Source organism: Acyrthosiphon pisum, chromosome X (genome assembly GCF_005508785.2).
Source record: "Acyrthosiphon pisum isolate AL4f chromosome X, pea_aphid_22Mar2018_4r6ur, whole genome shotgun sequence".
Taxonomy (NCBI): Eukaryota; Metazoa; Arthropoda; class Insecta; order Hemiptera; family Aphididae; genus Acyrthosiphon; species Acyrthosiphon pisum.
The window spans coordinates 52,538,335-52,552,340 of NC_042493.1; positions in this window are offsets into that span (position 1 = coordinate 52,538,335).

The following is a 14,006-nucleotide window of genomic DNA, read 5'->3' on the forward strand; positions in this document are numbered from 1 at the left end:
ACATAAAATATCAATTCAGCATATCACAATATAAATGTATTAAATAATAATGCTCATATTATGATAAACTAATTTTTCTGATATTAAAGCAAACTTATTTAGAATTTTTTCTATGTCTTTTTCAATACATATTGAAGCTAGGTTTGTAAATCGATTTTGTCCCATGCTTGTTCGAAGCCAATTCTACACTCTTCGCATGGCTGAAAAGGATCTTTCACAAGTAGCTGATGATACAGCTATTGTGATTGCAAATTGAATCAATTTATATAAATTTGGATAAACATTCTTATTTATTATTTTCTTTATGTCTTTAAAATTGTAATTAGTGGGTTAACAGTTTTTTATAATAATTATTTCTGTCTTTAACTATTAATGCACACTCCTAAAAGTTCCTGCATAAAATATTAAGGATTAGGTAAGGAACAGTAGGGTTACACAATTTTATATTTTCATAATATTATAATTTATAATTACTTTATAAGCATGCCATTTTCAAAATCAAGACTAATTCTACGTATTGTGTACACGTTACATTTTAATAGGTAATAAACCCAATTTAATAAACGCATTTGATGTTTCTATTGACCATTACAGATTAAAATAACTTAGAAAAACAATATTTTGATAATTTATCAATTTTACCAGTCAATTAATTATTACTTATAAAAACAAAGTGTTACTGTTACTGATATTGTAAAAAACCGCTACAGAAAATGTGGGAGTGCTAATTTTGATATTGGAAGTGCTAAGCACTCCCAAGCCCCCCCCCCCCCTCCCCCAGTTGCGCCCATGACTCCTAGTACATAAGAAGACAGGGGAGTTGAGATTAGTCGTGGACTATCGACAGTTAAATTATCAATCAGGTCTACCCCTTACCTAACATCGATGACTTAGGCCCTCCGCACACGGTAAAACTGTTTTGCAACGAGAATCTCAAATCAGTTGCGTGAGCGATTGTTGTGCAATTGTTTTGCAATCAATTTATGTATTAACTCCGCACACGAGTTCGATCAAATTTCGACCAGTGTACGGAGTTGTATGCGAATTGATGTTGGGAAAGAACGTGCGTTTTTTAAAAGTTTTTCAAAGTTTTTTTATAGTTAAACATTAAACTTTTGCAATATGTCGAGTAGTTCTGATGAAGATGATATAATTGACTACTATCAGTACCGTAGACAACGAAAATTAGTACGAATGGAATATTGGACCCATCCATATATAGAGAAAAATATGAAATTCAGGCTGTTTATAGCAGCAGAACAACTGAATCAAACTGATACCAAGTTTATAGCGTTCTACAGAATGTCAAAAGATTCATACCGGGAATTGTTAAAGTTGGTTACTCCTAATATACATAAAATGAACACAAATATGAGAGAATGTGTGTCTGCCGAAGAAAGAATATTGATAACTCTGAGGTAAGTGTTATTAGTCTTTATTGAATTATAAGGTTCTGAATTTCTTATATTTTAATCGTAATAATAACATAATATCAACAAATAACTAAATTAAGAAATTAATAATGATTATTAAAATAACTATAATGGTGTGAAACTGGACTCGCACTTCTCGTCATAGTTTTCGACTGTCCCAGAAAAGTTGCTGTAATACTCAAGTGCATTTGATGGTGTACTCCCAGATGTATACGACGTGGTAGATTGCGAAGTGTGTGTTGACGGAAATGAAGTAGTAGATGGCGACGAGAATGTTGACGATGATATGGGATGATATTTTATTTATAACGCTGAAAATTTTTCGTTTAAATAATTTAATCTGATCCTTACTAAAATGTTCAACTTCAGGCATCAAACTTAATAAAAACATCTTGAGAGCTTCTTTGTTTTCACTGTTGTAAGAATTAGTAACTAAATTTGCTTCCAATCTCGCCTTTTTAGCTTTAAAGTATTCAGCCACACAATTATCTGCTTCCACTGCCGATTTATTTTTGAACTTCAGGTTTTTCCTATTTCTAGACGAGAACTGTTCTTCAGGATGGTTAATTTGTTGCGATAGTACTGGTGATGCTGGTGATGCGAAAGGTGATAGAAATGATGCTTCTAACGTTGGTGATGTTGGAAGTGGTGGCGGTTGTAGTTCTGAAGACTGATCCGAGTACGATGAGTTTGTCAGACCATCACATATTTCTGTATTTTCTATCGTTTCATCAGTCGTTTCGTCTTGCGGTTTCTCCGGAAGATTACCAGTGGACGGCGGAACCAACGTTTTTATAAATAGGATAGAAAACTGCATGGCATCTGCTAAATAGTATGCTTTTTTATTTCTACCAGACCCACTTGCGGGAGTTTTCATTTTCCGTGTAAAAACAGTACGAAGATTACGCCATTTTTCTTTACACTCGGACGCTAAAATCATTGTAATAAAAATAATAAATAATAAATATAAAAAAAAAACCAGGAACTCGTTGTGCTGTTTAGTAGCTATCGAGTAAATTTCGTAAATGAGTAGTATAAGTAGGATTTTTGACCACTGTCGACCACTGGGACTCACTGTCCCTTAGAACAGTGTGATCCGCAAGGCCGTGGTTAGTGGTTACTGGTTAGGTACTCGCTCCGGTCGCCTAACTAAATTACGAGTATTTACAGCGACTACACAGTTTGCACAGTTTCATATAGGTAATAATTTATGTAATAATATTTACTTATATTTTAACAGATACTTGGCTACAGGATGTACATTTGTGTCTCTTTCATTATACTTTGCAAGAGGGAAACTACAGTTGGAACTATTGTGCACGAAACAACTAAAATAATCCGGAACACTTTAAATGAAATATATATGCCGGTACCAACTAGAGAGCATTGGAAATTGATAGCCGATCGTTTTGAGTCAATTTGGAATCTCCCAAACTGCATTGGAGCTCTGCACGGGAAGCATGTACGAATAGAGAAATTTCCCAACACAGGTTCACAAAATTAAATAAATCATATAAATCATACCATTCTGTCGTTCTAATGGCATGCTGCGATGCAGATGGATTATTCGCGATGATATAATCGTGATACGCGGGAAGAAACAGTGATGGAGGCATTTTTAAAGCTAGTGCAATGAAGTATTGGATTACCCACGGAGGTTTCGACATCCCTTCACCTTCTCCGTTAACATATGATGAGACAAATAGTCCATTTCCATACTACTTTGCAGCTGATGAAGCATTCCCGTTATCGCAGTATTTATTGAGGCCTTATTCCAAAAGGACATTAGACAATGTTAAAAGAATATTCAACTATAGGTTAAGCCGTGGACGGAAAACTATTGAATGCCCCTTTGGCATGGCGGCAGAAAAGTTTCAAGTACTAAATGGTCCTATACGATTTCGAAAAGTAGAATCAGTGAATGACATTATTAAAGCGGTTTGCATTCTACACAATTATGTACGTAAACGAGATGGTATCGTCCATAGGCCCACAGATACGCAAGAAGATCATGAAATAGCCGCAGTAGGTATAGACACAATAATACCAAGACAGGTAACAATAAATGAAAGATCTTCAGCGAATACTATTAGAAATTATTTATCTAATTATTTTCTTTCTCCTCGTGCATCTCTACCATGGCAATGGAAATACACTGTACCAGAAATAAGAAATACGATACGATATGATACGACAACATGATTATTATTATATTATTATTATGTAATTATACTTATAATTATAATTAATAAATAAAATCAAAGTACAATGTAGTACAATAGTACATAAACAGCTAGTATATCATGTTATTTTTTTTATGGTATTTTTAGACACTTTATTATTAATATAGCTTGGATAAAGATAAATACAATTCGTATAGGGAAATATTATTTTTAGAACAGCTGAAACGTAATAATTCATATTGAAATATTATTCTAAATACTGCATTCGTTTATTTGGCCCTTCTTTAAAAGACTTGTTTTTAATATACTCCGTGTATATTAAGTGTATATAGGTACATATATTAATTACATTTTTTACATACCTGTCATGTTTACTTTGGCTGCTATCTCGTGCCATGCTTTTTCTGTCAGGTCTTTTCTTGAGTATCCAGAAAGATTATAATTATATAAAAGTTCGTGTTTTTCTACCTCCTCGACAAATTTAATGTTTGCCAACTGTTTATTCATTGTGAATGAATTATCAATTTATCAAAATATAATATTCAGGTATTATATAATAATTATAATAATAAAATAATAATTTTAATACATTTTAAGTAATAAATTAATCATTTATTACAATGCAATCACGCAACTGAAACCGAAATTTGACCTGCAAGCACACAGTTGCACGTGACCAGTTGGAAACTGATTACAAACCGATTTGGTTTTGGTCGACAAGTGTGCGGTTTCCTATTACGCTAGACAAGAAAAATCGCCAAACGGTTGCTCGCGCAACTGATTTGAGATTCTCGTTGCCAAACAGTTTTACCGTGTGCGGAGGGCCTTACTGGAACAAATGGCGGGATACCGAATGTTCACCGTGTTAGATCTGGCCCACGTTTATTTACAAATCCCGTTGACCGATACGGCGAAGTTATACCAAGTTTTATCACACCTGACTGGACGGGTCAATTCACACGAATGGTATTGATGAAGATGGAAATGAAAGAACGTCGACGTCAAGTATAGAGGCATAAGGCATACATTGAAACAAATATATAATTATACAACCTTGTATATTAAACTACAAAATATTTATTATAATTTTTACTTATTTAAAATTATTTACTATACATTAAATATTGACAGTTTAGTGCCTAGGTTGTTGGTCTTACAGTTTTTGATTTTTGTTAAAAATCATCATATTTTTCCCATGTTTTATTTGGTTCTCTATAATAGTAAGCAATATAATGTCCAACTGAATTTATTGCACATGGAATTGACTAAGAATATTGAAGATATCCTTTAATTGAGTGTTTAAGTCCAGAAGTTTTTAGTTTTCGCTGTTCAGTAAGAGGTACACCCTGGTTCGATAAATAAATGATCTTTAAAGTTGTAACGAGACAGAACTACTTACTGTTAGGAACGTTCCGATATTATCGATATAAGTAAAGTATCGATATTTTTCTTTCGATACGAGTACTTTTTGTATTGATATAATTGTTTCAATACTGTGGCGCGCGGAGGATCGCTTGGCAATTTGCACGGATCGCCGTGGCCAACGTTACTCGAGTGGTAAAAATAATGACACGGATTAAATCGGATAAAAAGTGTTTATTGCTTTATAGACACGTAATCCAAAAAGGAGGCCGAAGGCCGGTCACACGTGTGGGTTGAACTCGAGCGAGTTGCGGGTCGGCACGACGCGAGACGTCGTTGGGTCGAAGCAGGTCGCGTGCGCTCTCCTGTGATGCCGTGATCAGTGATCAGCGCGGCAGAAGGGGGAAAGCGGGACCATTGACTAAGATCAGTTCCGAATACGCTAGACTCGACTCGACGGAGGATTAGGTACGCGAACTTAATATGTTGCGGGTAGAAAAAAGGCTAGGCCGAGACCGCCGCCCGGCACTTCGCCGTCGCTACGGACGCCGCAGTGCCGGGTGGTGTTGCCAACAGCAGCGGTGTGACCGACAGGGGGGAACTGTTGTGGTGGACGGTGGCCCACCACAATACTTTATTCATATCGATACATCGAGATAGATCTTACCAATATCGTCCGTGAGACGAAAACGAGCCATGTCTTGAACGTTACCCCCACCTCTACAGGGCAAAAAAAAATAGCTGCAAACTTGCGAACGTACTAGAGAACATAAACGCCTCATAATAATGTAGGTACTTCCACTCGTCAGATTTTAAAAATTAAAATCTATTTTAACTTGTTAACAAGCCTACTATAAAGCGATATAGTTTAAACAGAAATATAAAAATAAATAGCTACACAAAAGTATAAAACGAATAATTGTAATTAATACAATAATATAGATATTTATCGTGTTTACAGCTAACCACTTACCTTTAAACATAAGCAATAATATCATAATCCAAATTGTATAGAATATAAATAATTTAATTAGTCATTCAGTCATCCATTTAAATTAAAATTAGTGGTTAATACCATATTATATTGAAGTAAGTACAGCAATATTCCAAATCATAACATAAAATCAGACTTACTGTGATTTAACTATTTAAGTAGGTACCTATTACTAAATAATAAATAATTAATTTAGAATATTAAAATATAATATTGTAATAGGTAATGTAGGAAATGGGAAACAATAAATACAAATTCAATACAAAAAAAGAAGAAATAAGATATATTTAAAATATTTATTTATTATAAAACATCGATACAAATACAATACAATATTTATACAATTTAAATTTAAAAACATTAGAACAAATAGAATATTTTTATAAAATTTACATTTTAATTTAATTTTTAAACATTTTGAAATAATATTAGTTTAGTTAATTTTTGTCTCAAAGAACTTTTATTTTTTAATACTTCCTTTGCATTAACTTCCTTAGCATAATGTCGCATTCTAATATTTATGTAGCTGTCACTAAGAGCTGAGAATAGTTTTGCTCATGACTAGGAGAACCAAGTTCGACATTTTATAGGATGAGTATTAGGAAAAAAGAATAAATTTGACTTATTTAATATATTCTTCCTTGCTAGCATTAAAATATTAGTTTTTACATTTGCATGTAGTTTTTTTTTTGCATGACTACAATAAGTTGAAAAGATTTTTCCAATTCTTTAAGAATTAAAGAAACAGCAGGAGAAACTATTTTTAATTTTCCTCGTGTAATAAAAGAGGTAAAGTTTATATTTTTGTGTAGCTATGGTCAGACCTTCCATCAATTAGTATAACTATACAAAATGGGCAAACTATTTTTCTAGATATATTCCTTACAATATATCCAGCAATATAATCTAATATTTCGCCAGTATATTCTTTTAAGTATATATTGGAAAAAAGATTCTTATATTCATCACCAAACACATCCAACTCATAAAAAACATCATCATTATTAGTAGATTTTTTAATACTTCTTTTTTCAGAACGAAAATCCAATATATCTCCACCAGGAATTTCATAATATGAACAATTTCCATTCTCAACAATAATATTTTTGGTGTACAATAATTGCCTCAAGGTTTTTTTAAATTGAACACAATTTGGGTTATTATTGTTCCCATCCCTAGCTCGAATACACCCAAAAAAATTTCAATGTGGTTTTGTGAAGTTTTATAAGTCAGAACATATTTAAGAGGATTTTGGGATCTATAAAGAAGCTTATATGCAATTTCTATTGTACTAGACATAGTTACTATGAAGCCTAAAATAAACATTTTCCTTCCACCCAATATTAACAGGTTATTCTCACATTTCAAAGTTTTTGAATAATCAGATGTGTCATTGAAAACCGATCTTTTGTATTGATATTACCTGGGTTTATAGGACTTTTGTAACCTTTGGAAAATGGTATTCTGGATTTGAGTATATCAAATATTCGATATATTTGTCTTATAAAACATATTGTAGCATCACTGTTCTGGAATGATAGTTCACCTTTTTGCTGTAAGTATTCAATTGCATTTGCTACTCCACTGCTGAGTGTCTGGGCAGCTAACTTCACTTTCATAATAGAATTTTTGTAATTAATATGTTGTGAACTTAATTTATTAGCAAATTTTAAGCCAAGTACAACTTGAAATGCATTTAGAGAGCTTATGTACTGCCATTTGATATCACCAATATTAGATTGAATAATTCGTTTATCAGCCAGAGAAGATCTAGCAAGTTTAAGCATATGACAAGTATCAAAAATAGAATATACTTCAATTGATCTATTTGCATTATTTACAGTAAATTTTGTGTTCAAACTATGCATGTCAAAATTACAGCCTAATTTTTTGAAGCTTAGTAAATTAGAAGGAGCACCATCGCAAGTTACATTCCATACTTGTATTCCAACCTCATTAAGCTTAACAAGAGCAATAGATATTAAGGTACTTAAAACACTACTGTTAATTTTGTTGACATAAAAAAAACCAATAGGACATTTAAACTGTCTAGTTAAGCTAACTATCATTAATACTAAAGCTTCAGTTGCTAATTCAGAATTTTCACCAGTACCAACTTTAATATTTCCTGCATATCTACCTTTATCTGGTTCCCAAACTAGTTGCTTTCTTAAAGACATTGAATCATGAACAAGTGAATAATCTTGAAGCCAACAATTTTTAGAAACTTCTTGTTTCAAAAACAAAAATACTTCTTCCAAGAAACCAGGTTCACATTCTGTACTACTTAACCATTTTCTAATAGTTGAAGGATGCGGAAGCGTGAACATTTTGCGTACATATTTATAAGCTTTAGGTGAATAAAAAAAATGGTTTTAGCAAAGTCTTTCATAGCATTTGTATAGCGTACACCCTTCTTATGAAGCATTTTAGACTAATGTTCACGCAGTAATAACGTTAATAATGGAAACCCACCAAAATTGTCTTCTAGCATTTGCGTTACTTCATCAGAAGATGTAACATTTTTTTTTTATTCTTAGAATCAGATCTGAAAAAAAATCTTGATTAAAAAAATCTAAAATATATAGTTATACATGTATATAGTTAAAATTACCTTTTAATGATTTAATTTTACTATTTCTTCTTTTCAATTGCTGTTGTAATATCTTAATCTTGTTTTGGTACAATTTCTTATTAAATGTTTTAATATTACACTGTACCGTTTTATCTTCCTTTTGGTGAGATGTTTCACTCTGGTAAAACTACAAACATTAGATATTAAACAACAGATAATTATTAATTACCGTTTACCAGATAAGAGCTTATTAAAATTAGTATTAACTTAAAATCCAAATAAATTTTACATTAAACAATTTGATAATACCATGGTATTAGTTGATGAATCTTCGCCAGCTTCATTAAATATTTCTGCATGAATCATATTATTTTGATCATTGGCCTATAATAAATTTAATAAATTAATATACATTATTAATTATTATACTTAAGTAGGTATCTGTGTATACATAATAAAATAAAAATAAAAACGCTGCTTTTAAGCAATTGAAAAAAATATATATTTAAGTAGTAAATAATATTATTTATACCTAGATAGGTACAAACAATAATTTGTTATATCACTATTTATAATTATAAGTACACTATAATATATTATGTAATAGTATGTAAATTAATTGGAAAATTAGTAGCTGTAAAAATAATACAGTACATAAAATAATACTAGTACCTATATAATATATTAGTATGTATATTATAAATTGTATGTATAGTGTAGGTAGATATTTTTAAGCTACAGTACGCAGGGAATTGAAGGATGTCGGGCCCCTAACGTTCACCAAAAGTAAGCGAAGATAGAAGCATTCGTCTTGGCGTGGATGAACTGTGTCTATTCGTCCGAGGGCATCAGACGAATAGACATCAGCGAAGCCAGCAACAGCATCACCTTTCTTCCTGCGTTGAAACTTCTTTGATGTAGCATTCCATGTATAATAGCGTGGCATTTCTGAATATAGTAAAGTCCTCGCCAACGGATCGCTTTCGCATGTCGAAAAATATTTGTCAATGTTGTCGCTGGTAGTCGTTTTGCTCTTTGCGCTACATTCGCTTCTGTAGAGTATACACGCTGGCCGTTCTCTAGGTGAACTGCCAAATTTACGACAGTTGGGTGACGTTCATGAATTGTAAATGAAAACAGCCGCCAAATTGCCTCATTACAACTCACGTAACGTCCAAGTTGAAATTTCATCACCTCATCGTTTGCATTTGGATCAGCAATGCCAAACACAGCCATATCACTCCCTTTGTTCACATATTTGCAAACATATTTGATAGATTTTATGGAGTTGCAATACTCAACATTGCAGTGAGTTGAGAACGTTTTCGACAAAAGTGGACCATATGGAACGATCCAGCGATTATCGACGACGACATCTTTTCCTTTGACTTTCATTATGATTGATCTGCTGTTGTCATCTGGAGAACGACGCCGATACAATGGATATCCGTCGATTACACTGATTGTATCAGCCACAAACTGACGCGGAAAACGCTTTGTGCAGTTTCCGTTTTGCATGCACGGTGACCCAGGATTTTTAGCTCCGCAAGGGCCATGTGTCATGTTCGTTGTCACAACAGAATGCAGCTCAGGATCTGTTTCTGGATCTGGTGTTTCAGCAGAAATGATCGAATCAATATGATTTGGTCGGACCTTATCAAACAACGAAAACAGAATGTGCGCATGTGGTAAACCACGCTTCTGCCATTAAACCGAGTACATCCAACAACGGATTGCGCCAAAGACCTTCTGCTTAACGATGTAATTCATTAGTACTACGATCTTTTGTTTGAATACTCGTGCAGTGATGTCATGTCGATCACTTGGTGTTTGTCCTGTCAGCAACTGATTTGTAATTTCGGGCCATTTCGGATTGCAAGTAAACGTGATGAACAAATCAGGGGGTCCGTAATTCCGCACGTACGACATCGCATTTGAGCATATTCATGCATGTGGCACGGGCTTCCAATATGAGTAGCTGGGAGAATAGTCAAACGACCAATGTTGGCCGCGTCTCCTTCGGTAGCGATAGCATCACGCAAGTGGATGTACTCGTCTGATCGTAACTTTGACTGATTGAAGCGAATGAAATTGAGACGCTCCGTTTCGACCTTGACGTACATGTCGACGCAGTATGAAACAACCGGCGATATCTCAATAGATGATTGTCAACATCTTGTCGAATCATCAATCGATATGCATAAAAATTCATTGAGCTGACATTTGTATTCATTTCTTCTCCTGAAATATGAATTTAAACTTAGTTATAGTATGAAAAGAAATGATGACCTGTAAACAAACCTGTCATTGGGTTAACCATCTTTATATTTAAGTGATAGTCATCCTCTCCTCGACAGAACATCAACGGGTATTTAAGTGCATCATATGACCGATGAGCCTCGTAAACGCGCTGCAATTGTCCACCATCGCGATGCTTAAGAACAATATCGCGTGATGCCATATTTTCGCCAACAATCACCACTGCTACTTCATTGATAGTGGGAGCATTGAATTGTCTTGCATGGCTTCCAGAGGGTCTTTTGTCTGCTCTGATAATGATTTTGTGGCCGTCAGAATACATTGTGTCCAATGCTGTTTTGAACAATCTGACCAATTCATTATGCTCATGCAGAAGAATTTGCAATTGTCCGATCATTTCACGTTTATTCGCAGGAAAAATTGCACACCGCTGTTCTAGTTCAATAATTGAAATTATTTCCGAATTACCAACGAAATATATCTGAAGGAACTTGTGATCTTCGTTTCGTTGTGGTAACAAAGCGCCTGCTCAATGGTGAATTTGTACTTGAATCTGAATATTTAAATGGTCATTTGTAAAAAAAAAATGTGTTATTATTACAAACGCCTTTCCCTAATAACTCGGGTTGTATCCTGGTTGTTCAACAACTTCGACTCCAAATGACGTCATTTGAAAACTTCCGTTATGTTTTTGTGTATTCGCCAGGAAATGTTTTGATTGGACTGTATTTCCATAGAGAAACGAATACAATGGCTCTGGTGGTTGAGCTAAAACTGGTAATTTCACCGTGCCACCAGCGCAGCATAAGCCGGGGTTTCCAATCGAAACTTCAATGCCTTGCAATGCTGGCATACGATAGATAATGAACCGATATCAACACACAAAAGATCTTTGTAGGTGACTGCGGAATCGTATTCGAAAGCAGCGCGATTCAAGGCTACATCTGAACTTCTTCTTCTTATATTAATATGTTGTCGAATTTGAGGCAGCGTTTGTGCAGCGCGGGCCTGTGTATTATGAGCACGTCTCAATTCATTTGCTTCTGCCCGTTTCTCTTGCGTTTGATTATAACGGACATTATCACAGTTTCTTGCATTACGTGTACGCCGTCAAATGTTTGTTCTTCTAATAGGAGGCATGATTCAAGCATAAAAATTCTCTCCAAAAAACAATAAAGTCGTTTTTGATTGAAAAAATGCATAAATAACATAAAACGATAATGTTCCAAAATAAAATGAATAATGTGCCAACTATATTATATTTGTTTACTCTAAAGTTCTAAGTGTCTCTAATCAAAAATGTATATCAACCAGAATATAAAAATATATTTTTTTTTGTTTTTTTTTCGATTTTTATCGATATTTAAAATCGATTTCGAAATCGATTTCAAGCCCTGCTATTATCGATATTTATATTATTATTATTTATATTATATAATATTTTTATTTTTATCTGCTAGAGGGCGCCACTGGCGTAACTCAGTTTTTATCTCTAAATATTCTGGACACAGGAGTTAGGTCCATAATTTATGCTATAAACCCGCTCCCCGACACTCTCACTCATTTAAAAAAAAAATCAAATTAATCACCACTCCTTACTACCAATGTTATTATGATATTTGTAGTTTATATACTCTCATCTTGATAACCTACGCTATTGTAATATTATATTCCTTATACTGGTATTATTTAAAAGGAACGGATACTATCCGTTACAGTCCATTGTAATGGGCATATAAGATATGGGGGTTATGGTGATTTGAAATGTTAATCAGTAATTAATATAACTTAATCTATCAAATAATCAGTAGTAAATACAAACTAAATTATTATTTGAAAGAAAACAAATAATAACATTTGATTATTATTTTTATAAAATCAGTATTATATTTATTTATTTTTTATTTTTAATCAGTATATAATTATTAATTTATAATTATTGTTCTTTATAGATACTCCACCTTCTAGGAATAAAATGATTATTGATAAAATCTTATCGCCGAGCAACCAATCAGTGAAGAGAAAACTAGATTTCAAAGATCGATCTTTGAGCCCAGACTTAATACCAGCTGCCGAAGTATTTAGTATGTATATAATATAATATGCTTTTTTAAAAATGATTTTTAAAAATAAAAAACTTCTAATAATTATGTCAATTATCCTTTTAGATTCTGAGTGAAACGATGAATGTATTGTTTTTACAATGATGTGTGTTTTTTTTAAATTTTTTTTTTGTGTGTGTACACGATAAGTACCTAGTCTAAGATGGTGATAAAAGTTTTGGTTCTTTATCTTCATTATCAGAAAGGTCAGTAAATAGGGACTTTTTGGGGACTGGCGATGAAGCTGATGATACTGTTTCAACGTTGCTATTTGGAATACATTTGGATATTGTACTGGTGTTAGTTGATAATGTATCTAATACTGAATAATTGCTGTAGTTAATTTTTTAAAATTACATTTAGGTTTTGTGGTAAGTATATTGCTAGTAACAATATCATCAGACTCTATAATGTCGTTCATCATAATTAAAATCAGGGACAACTTCTTCCGTGAGAAACTCATGCTCACAAAATAAAGCATTGTACAAATGTCTATAAACTAGTAAAAAATAAAAACTTATACAGAAATAAATAAATAAATACTTAGAGATTATTACGCTTGGACTTGATTTTAGAAATTTGTATTTTGTATACCCGGTATTTCTATGATAAGTGTTATCAAATATTTCAGTAAACAAAATGTTCAAGCAATTTTGTTTTGGCGTTCCAGTAAACGTTTTCTAACCGTATTCTATAACCATAAACTTATTTACTAAACAGTTTAGTCCGCAAAACACGCCTATAGCCACTGTATTGGTCTGTACCCAGATAGCAAAAATATATTTTATTGAAATTTATAAAATATTATTTTTATAATGAAATGATTTTATAAACGTTTTTTTCCCCATATTATTGATTTTAATAATATTAAAAAAATATCTATAAAATGTCAGTTGGTCACTGGATTATAATTAATATGTTATTTTAAAAATAATATGAATAAAATAATATTTTTATACTATCATTATATTATTTTTCTTTTATTATCATTATGATATTATCATTATATGATTACTTTTTAAATATTATATTTTAAATATATTCATTAATTTAATATATATAATATTATAATATAATATATTAAAATAATACAGTCTA